At 27.0% G+C, this 8,863-nt stretch overlaps 1 non-coding gene across 1 annotated transcript; it reads left to right on the top strand.

Annotated features, from left to right (window-relative positions):
* Positions 1 to 247: 247 nt before the first annotated feature.
* Positions 248 to 354, top strand: LOC126266332 (U6 spliceosomal RNA). The gene has a single exon (XR_007548749.1). It is a non-coding gene; the product is annotated as a U6 spliceosomal RNA (small nuclear RNA).
* The last annotated feature ends 8,509 nt before the right edge of the window (positions 355 to 8,863 follow it).

The raw sequence follows: 8,863 nt of genomic DNA, 5'->3' as shown, positions 1-8,863 counted from the left end.
GTTTAACCCGTAGTTTAATTTTCGGCATTCATTTCCCTAATACGTATTAGTACGTATTTTTAATATTTTAGAAATAATTATTTTAAATGTAATTTTCTTAATTGAATAACTAACAGTTACATGCACTAGATAAATATTTTAAATATAATTTATTAATTAATAATATACAAAATTAAATTTTCAAATACTCCACCCATGTTGTGACGGAGCTGTTTCGTAGATATAGCACCTCCGCAAAGTTGCCAATGTACTCGCTTCGGCGGTACATATACTAAAATTGGAACGATACAGAGAAGATTAGCATGGCCCCTGCGCAAGGATGACACGCAAAATCGTGAAGCGTTCCACATTTTTTTGTCAATTTAAATTTGATTTTAAATATGTTTAGGTAATTTAATAAGATAAAGAAAAGTAGTCTCGCTGCTTTAATTTTTTATAGAAATGAAAGACTTTTTTTAGATTTTCTTCCATAGACATCAGACTCATTTGGTCTCTCTCTACTACTGTCTCTGTCATGCTTGATGTCTCTCTCTAAATTCAGGCGGGTCAAACGCTTTTCCTACTGTATATATGGACTGATAAAAAGGTAACGAACAACAAGCCTTGCGTTTTCTATCACATTTAAAAGCTCCTCCCAGTGTATTCATTTGGTTAAAATTGGACATAGTCCTCAAAATGATCGATTTGTTAAAATTTAAATAGACTGCAGTTTTACTCTGCTTTTCACCATTCCAGATCCTTTCTTTTATTGTTTAATTTGTATCGATAAATGAACACCTCTAGGCATTTTTAACTTTAAGGAACGATGTTGGACATAAAATATAAAGTCAACTGTATAGTCTATACGGTTTAGTTGCTTTATTTATGAATCCTGCTCGTAATAAAAAATTATGTAAAAACTACGTAAATAAAGATATCCGAATATAAAGACAAGTACAAAAATTTAGGCACTTAATGATTATAAAATTAATTTAAATTAAAAAGAATCGTTCTTTTAATAACGTTTTTTAATTTGTTGTTCTATATATGAACGATGGTGCTGATACAAACAGAAAGAAACACAAACGTGCATGAAAAGAGAATAACTAAATGTAATTGGCTACACAAGTAGAAGAACTGTATTGTAACGAATAGAATTAGCACAAAAGTTTAAAAAACATACCAACAATTAAAATGTAAATATTGAAAATATGAGTTAAACATGATTTCTATAATAACAATTATGAAATTGCCCTGTTTTAATTGCCCCACTCAAAACAATTTGTGAACCGATGACACAGTGTAACATCGAGACCCTTTTAACGTCGAACGGCTAATTATCAGAAGGCCGCATCGAGGTCCAAAAAAAAAGAAAACTGAAAAACAAATTTAAACGTTGGAACGTTCCGTATACAAAGTCTGACAAAGGACAGGTGAAACCGAATCTTTTTTATATCAAAGCTGGGTCGCAGGTAATTTCATACATCGCTATCTGTGTTAAAAATCAGCCAGAAACGTTAAAATGTCAATAAGTTGAGTCTCAGCGACGGCGGTGATGGACCCCTTTCATGCGCACATAAAAGAACGGAATGATATCGCCCCCGGGGCCAAAGCCCGTTTCTCACACGGAGAAAAAACTCTTTGAGAATGCGGGAGTATATTGTTCCAGGGAGCGTTATGGCTTTTGTTATTAGAGCGCGTTCGGGAAATTGTATCAACATTCTATTGACGGGGGCACAGGTGAGGATAATACATCCTTACACTGGCCTGTGTGAACTTTATCAAGGACGTGTAACATCCAATTCAATCCTCAAAATGTGTTTTAAACATCGAAGATTACATTCCAAATTGTTACTTTTCTTTTTTCCTTTTGAAAGGGTGGTAAAAGTAGAAGAGACTATTCTTGAGTGTGAGAAATTGATCAAGAACGTAAAGATAACTCACTAAAATATCACTAATACTTAAGAAAAACATGTAACATTAATTAAACTTCTTCCTCTTGTTACTTGTTCTCTATGGAAACTAGACACACAACATATACAGTCTTTATTTGCCTTTGACAACCTGCTGAAGAAAGAGCTTAATTTTTAAGTTAAAAACTTGACAACGATTACAAAAAAGACTTGTTATTTTGATTCAGTCAACAATATAAGAGTATTGCGGATAAATACAAACATTATGTTGACTAATCAAATTGCAACAAAACTAATGACTGCCTTTTTGAAAAGCTATGTTGTATCGAATCAACCAATTATCAAATAGCAGTGAAAACGGCATTGGATAGAGTCGTAGACAATGAAATCAATTCGGAGTTGACACTTTATCAATTGGACTCGGGCAGCGAGTGTCACACAAGAGATATCGGGTTTAAGCGGTGTCCCCCTTTATTAGTGCATCTCTAAATTGGGCATGGGTTAATTATGTTGCTTTCGATATTATTTTTTTCGTTATCTCGGACACGGCCGCGATACCAGGCGGCTGTCAGACGATTAAAGAAGTGTCCCTGGTAAGAAGTATGATGGATGACATGTAGTTATCGAGATGTATCTCTCGTAGCGACGTTGGAGACTGCGTCCGTAGCCTTTGGTGGTCCGTAATTTTTATGTTCCATCGGATTGTTCGTTCGATGGACGGCGAGGTCTAATGAAGAAACAATCCAATGGAATCTAAACGATGTTTAATATAAATGCTAATGTTCTTGCTTGTTTTACTTCAATAACACTTGATGGAGCAACTCTTCGTATTTGTTTCTATTAGTTGTTACGTAAATATTGTCAAAAACTTAATGTACAATTAATCGATTTTGTAACTCAATTCATTTATATTTTATGAAACTCTCCACATGTTTTAAAATCATCAATGCCATTAATTAATGTTTATTTATTACATTTTAAATATATATACATTCATTAACAACATAGTATAAATAAAAAGGAAGAATTTGACATGTTTAATTAATATTCTTTTAGATTTAATATTTAAATTTGAACTTAATATATTATAATAGGTGTTTATAAGTGATGATAATTCTATAAAAATATAAAAACTAGGTTTAAAGTGTTTGAAAAAATCAAATAAGATAAAATTATAAATGTTTTAAAACTAGTATAATTTTATTACATGCTTTTTGAGTGTATATATTAAAATAACCTTATTTATCCTATTAAATCACTTGAACATATTTAAAAAAATAATATATCCAAAACAATTATCCGAGTTATTATTTTAATAACATAATTTGAAAGAAAATATAATCACAACAATTAATAGTTAGAAACTAAACTAACTAACTCACAATTATGAAAAATAAGACTAAAAATAAGAATATAACTTAATAAATATTTGGATATTTGGTGGGTTTTATTATTTTAATTTTTAAAGAGGTTGTAACATCATTTTACAATATATTTTTTATTTAATTAGTAAAAAACACTTGTTTTTTTCAATGCATTATATTTTTACATCCATTTTTGTTTGGTTTTATTGCAATAATTTAAAAATATTTAGCTATTCGCTAGACACTTTGTGTTTATTTTTACAAAATTTGATCAAATTGTTAAATTTCCGAAGTTAGTTGAAACATAAACAATATTATAAGAATCAAATTTCAAAATTTTTTGTATTTGAAACAAATTTATAAATAATATTCTTTTTTATACAAAATTAATTTTAACTATAATATTTGTATTTTTATGTAGAAATTATTAAAAATTATTATTATTAGATAAAAACATTTATAACAAAAAATTCATTTATTCAAAATAAAATGGATTAAGAATTCTAAAGTTTTTATTAATTATTTATTGAATTGAATTATGAAAAATATGATTAAAAACAATGTAAATTAATAAATTCAAAACTAATAAAGATGGAGCTTTAAACGACAAACGAAAATTAAAATTCTTATGAATAGTTTGCGAACAAATAAATAATAATATAATTAATAAATATCAATGTTTTACTTACTTTTTTCAGAATCTGAAACATTAGAAGCATAAAAAACATTAACCCATAAGTCACAGAATAATCTTAATATACATAAGAAATTACAACCCAGTACAAAATGATTTTTATTTTACCTAAATATGTTTTCTTTTTTACTTTTTATCTTATCTTCAAGTGTTAAATGATGGTTAATCTTGAAAAGAATTCAATAAAAATCGTATTAACCAGTTTTTACATTAAAAAAGGAGATGCATTTTGCTCAAAAAGGCATCCCCATTCGACAAGTTGAATGTAGATATGTATCACATAAGAGGTGTTCACCCCTCAATACCTGAATCTGCGGATTACACATGGATGCACTCGTTCCAAAAATCGCAATGCACAAATCCGCAGAGACGATAAATATTCCCTCATATCCCACAAAAATAAGAAAATAAAAAAAAAAACGGAACGGGCGGTTCGTTTGATGTATTGCACCGCTGCAAGTAGGCAGTAGGTAGTCCTATTGTGGGCATTATGTTAAAAGTAATTGCTGGTCGTATTCAGCAACCACACACCGCCCCAAATCACCCCTAACTTATTGCTCTGGAACGTCTTCATCTGTCCCAATGGACAGTTTCGCTTATTAATGCACTTCAAATTCAACCCCACTGGTTGCGGCACAAGTATGAGTTTCCTGTCGGGTTCTGCCCTTATTTCTTTGGCTGGTGCGTTTGCCAAATGTTGTGCGTATTCAATTAGACCGTTATTATTGAATATCGTTGACAGATTTTTGGCTAAATATAATGTAAGTGTCACAGAGTATTTATCTAACAAAATATGATTGTAGGAGTTTATATCCTTATTTAGGTACCAGAAAAACATTTTTATTGTCGTCCACAAATTATCAAAGGCAAAGGCAAAAAAATGTTGATTTTTGTGTCGAATAAAATTAATTTTAAAGAGAGTTGTTGGACATTTTGTACCAATTATTATAAAAAACTACAAATGTTATAATACTCATGAAATATCAATAATTTTTTAAACCTATTTGTAAACATCAACAATAAAAATTAATGTAATAATGAACAGTCAGTCAACATAACAAAATATAATTGTGAAATGCAGTTAATTCGCGACCGAATAAAATATTTATCGATCGAAACGAATAAATAAAACGCATTTTGGCCGACTCTAATTAAATTTAAATTAAAACCAGCCTAAAAATATTAAAGCTCCGCGTTACGTTTTTCAGGTTGATCAATCGCCGATGCCGCATTTATAATTTAAATTAGGTACCATTGTAAGTTGGGATTATCGACGGTACACGGATTGTACATAATTAATCCCATCAACCTAAAATTATGCAATATTTATTTGTAAATGTTAATGGACTTGACTATTTCTGTCGAAACGTTTTGTTCGGTATTTGCAATTAAATTGTGATTTTGTTTCGCATCGGAATGCCGAATTGTTACTGATTAATTATTACGGATTTCATCCCTACAAATTACTTGACCCTCTCAATGTATTATTTATTCACGAAATTAATTAATTATCTAATGTTTAATTGTATAAAATACAAAATTAAGTATGTAAATGTAATTTTTTATTTTTTGATTTATGAATTTTAGTGATATAAAGTAGCATGAAATTGTAAAACGAAAAAAATATATATGTAAGAATTAATTTACCTTTATGACCTGCGGCGTCATCTTACCGCCAGTAGCTAAACTACGATCATTATGAGAGGTGGGCAATGCAGCTCCGCTCTTTAAAATACTTATCAACCAGAAACAGTCAAACAGTTTTCAAAGAACCAGAAATATAATGAATGAATATTATAAATCAACTAAAGAGCATTTAATTTATTAAATTTAAATATTTTTTATTTACTTATTATATTACTATAATTTTAACATATAACAAACAAGTAAGATTAATGAATGAGTTCCTAAAAACCCAGTAAGTATATCTCAAATAAATAATATTTAATATATTATATTAAAGTTTTTTTTTAATTAAATTATAAACTAAAAATAAATATATACGTAATCGTATATATCTAATCTTTACTTAAATTTCAAACTTACAATTATAGACCATGAGAGTTATCTATCTATATTTAGACGATTCAGTCTCTGCCGCATTCTATATGATTATATGTAATAACTTTAGATTACGGTAGATGGTGCCAATAATACAATCAAAGCGGTAAGTTTAAATGTAGATTGCTCCGTGCTCATAAATTATTAAAATTAATTGTAAAATATTGTGCATTTCTTTTATAGACATTTTCCAAACAGTGATTTCTATCTAATACTTAATTTTTATATTTTATATTTATTTAATTTATTGATTTTCCTATAAAATATAATTATTATTACAATAATTATATCAAATTAATATAAAATTAAAACACAAAAACAAACGTCCAATTAATAGGTTAGTAAACTTGACAGTGACATGTTTTTAATAAATAAATTAATTGTAATTAAGCCATTAAAATTTATATTAATTATAAAATTATACTAATTGTAAATGGATTTTACCGAAAATATTTGGTATGTACATTTTATTTTCTTCTTAGACAAGTTTCCAATAAACACCATAATGTAATAATTGATAAAAACAATATATGCAACAATACGTAATCTGCTTTATATCTGAAACCTAAATTAATTTTAAGCAATAATATTTATAATTTTCTTCACATTTAACATTATCTTCATTTGGTTTAATTTAATCCTATATAAATAACGTTTTATAATATAAATTTTTAATCCTATGGTACTTTCTAGTACCAATCAAAGCAGCATTTTATTTAGCATTTAGTATTTTAAAGTTTTGATTAAATAAGCTTAAAAACACGAATTTGTTCATAAATTATTTCATGTTTATATAACAAGATGCAGCTGTCCAAATAATCTTTGACAACTAAAATGTCACAAGATAAATACAGAAATAATAAACTTTTGTCATTAATATATTAAAATTACGTACCTTTAAAAGAACTTGAACATTTAAGTTAATTAATTTAAAAAATGTAAACTCAACTTTTCTTTGGGTGAAATGTATGAACATAAAATATATTTTCTTGTTGGTTTGATTCCATTTTAACCATGGACACTTACAAAGAGTTTTGTGAATTTCTTCAAACTAATAATCGAATAAATTATTTTAAAAAATTATTTTATAATAAATTTACCATGTCAGTTGTCAGTTGTCCATAAATAACATAAATCATGGTAATAGAAAAAGATAGTAATCCACAAACAACTGGTAAACCATAATTATGGGTCTGAAATAACACGTAATATTACTTAATAATATAAATTCTAAGGGAATCTTATGCAGCATACAGCAGAAATTTCTAGAAGAATTGTAATAAATAATGTACAACAAATAACAACCATAAATAATCCTATCCACTTTACTGTTTCAATAAATTCTTTTATAAAACTAAAAATGAATAAAATCATTTTTGTAAGTGGCAAATTTAATAATGTTTTACTTACTTTTGAAGGATAATATAATTCTTTATACATTTCTTGATTTTAATAGAAATTTGAATTTGAAGGTCTTTATTATTTTTTTCTATATGGTGCATGATTTTTATGCTGTAATTCAACTTGTCAAGATTTATTAGAAAATTGGTTAGAATAAATATAAACAGGTTAATCATTAATGGCGTGTAGGGAAAAAGTAATGGAACTGAAATTACATATAACATAAAACATATGGGTAAAACACAATTAAAATGTGAGATAACAAGAGGATACAAAAAATTAATGAGGAATAAGAATGACGGCAGCACAGCACCTGATATGTAAGCAGTCAAAAATGATATTCTCATTATTTTTGAATAGTGTTTAAATGTAGTGTTTTTGAAAGACATGCAATCGAATTCTATTTTACGGTAAAAATAACTTAAAAATCTTTCACCGAGTTTATACATAGACAAAGTTGATACTGCGACCTAAAATTTTAATACTATCATATAAGTATTATAAAACTTGATAAATATTTTATTTACATATAAACTTGCTACTGCAATTTGGGCAAACTTAAATGATTTCTCAGGAGACTCAACATTTTTTATAAAATAATTTGCAGCTATTAAAAATATTGTGAAATAAAATATCATAATTGATATCGTAAATTTTCCGGAAATTCCATCTAATAGGAGTAACATGTTTCTCCAACAAGTTTCTTCCAAATCTGAAATAAATATAATATAAAGTAACTGAAAATACTAAAAATATCATGGATATCAAACGACATACTTACTTTCATCAGTTCCAAACATATTGTTGTAAATACTTTTATATACTTTTAAAAAGTTAATGTAGACTTTGAACATGTCGAACTTAAATTCTCTCTACAATAAATGAAGTATGAATATTCCAGAGCAATAATAATAAATACCAAATTAATGGGAAACAATAACAGAATTTGTCTAATCATGTCTATAAATTTCAGTTGGATGAAATAAAACAAATACTGAGTTCATAACCATTTATCACGGTAATTTTTCTTTATTTAACAATTTTTATTGATTTACCATAATTAAAATATGTATTCAACCAAATAATTATGTTTGTAGCAATAAGTTGCATTATTATTATTATTATAATTAATATATAAAATACACACAGTATATATAAAATATACACAGTAATAAAATCTAAGTGCATCAACAAACAATAAATATTATGAATAAATTATTTGATTTTTTAAATACATTTTTATAAACTAGTCACAATGAAATACAAAACTTTTACTTTCATCAGCTCCACACAAATTGTCGTATATACCTTTATATATTTTGAAATACCCAACATAGGGGCATATTGAATTTAAATGTAATTTTCCTGAAATACAAAATGATAAATTTTATATATAAATGAAATTTAGTTACTACCTATATAATTATTGTATTATTTTTGGAAAAAAATAT

This window comes from Aethina tumida, chromosome 7 (assembly GCF_024364675.1).
Source record: "Aethina tumida isolate Nest 87 chromosome 7, icAetTumi1.1, whole genome shotgun sequence".
In the NCBI taxonomy this organism is placed as follows: Eukaryota; Metazoa; Arthropoda; class Insecta; order Coleoptera; family Nitidulidae; genus Aethina; species Aethina tumida.
The sequence above is the reverse complement of the archived record's forward strand: the minus strand, read 5'-3'. Positions and strand labels throughout refer to the sequence as shown.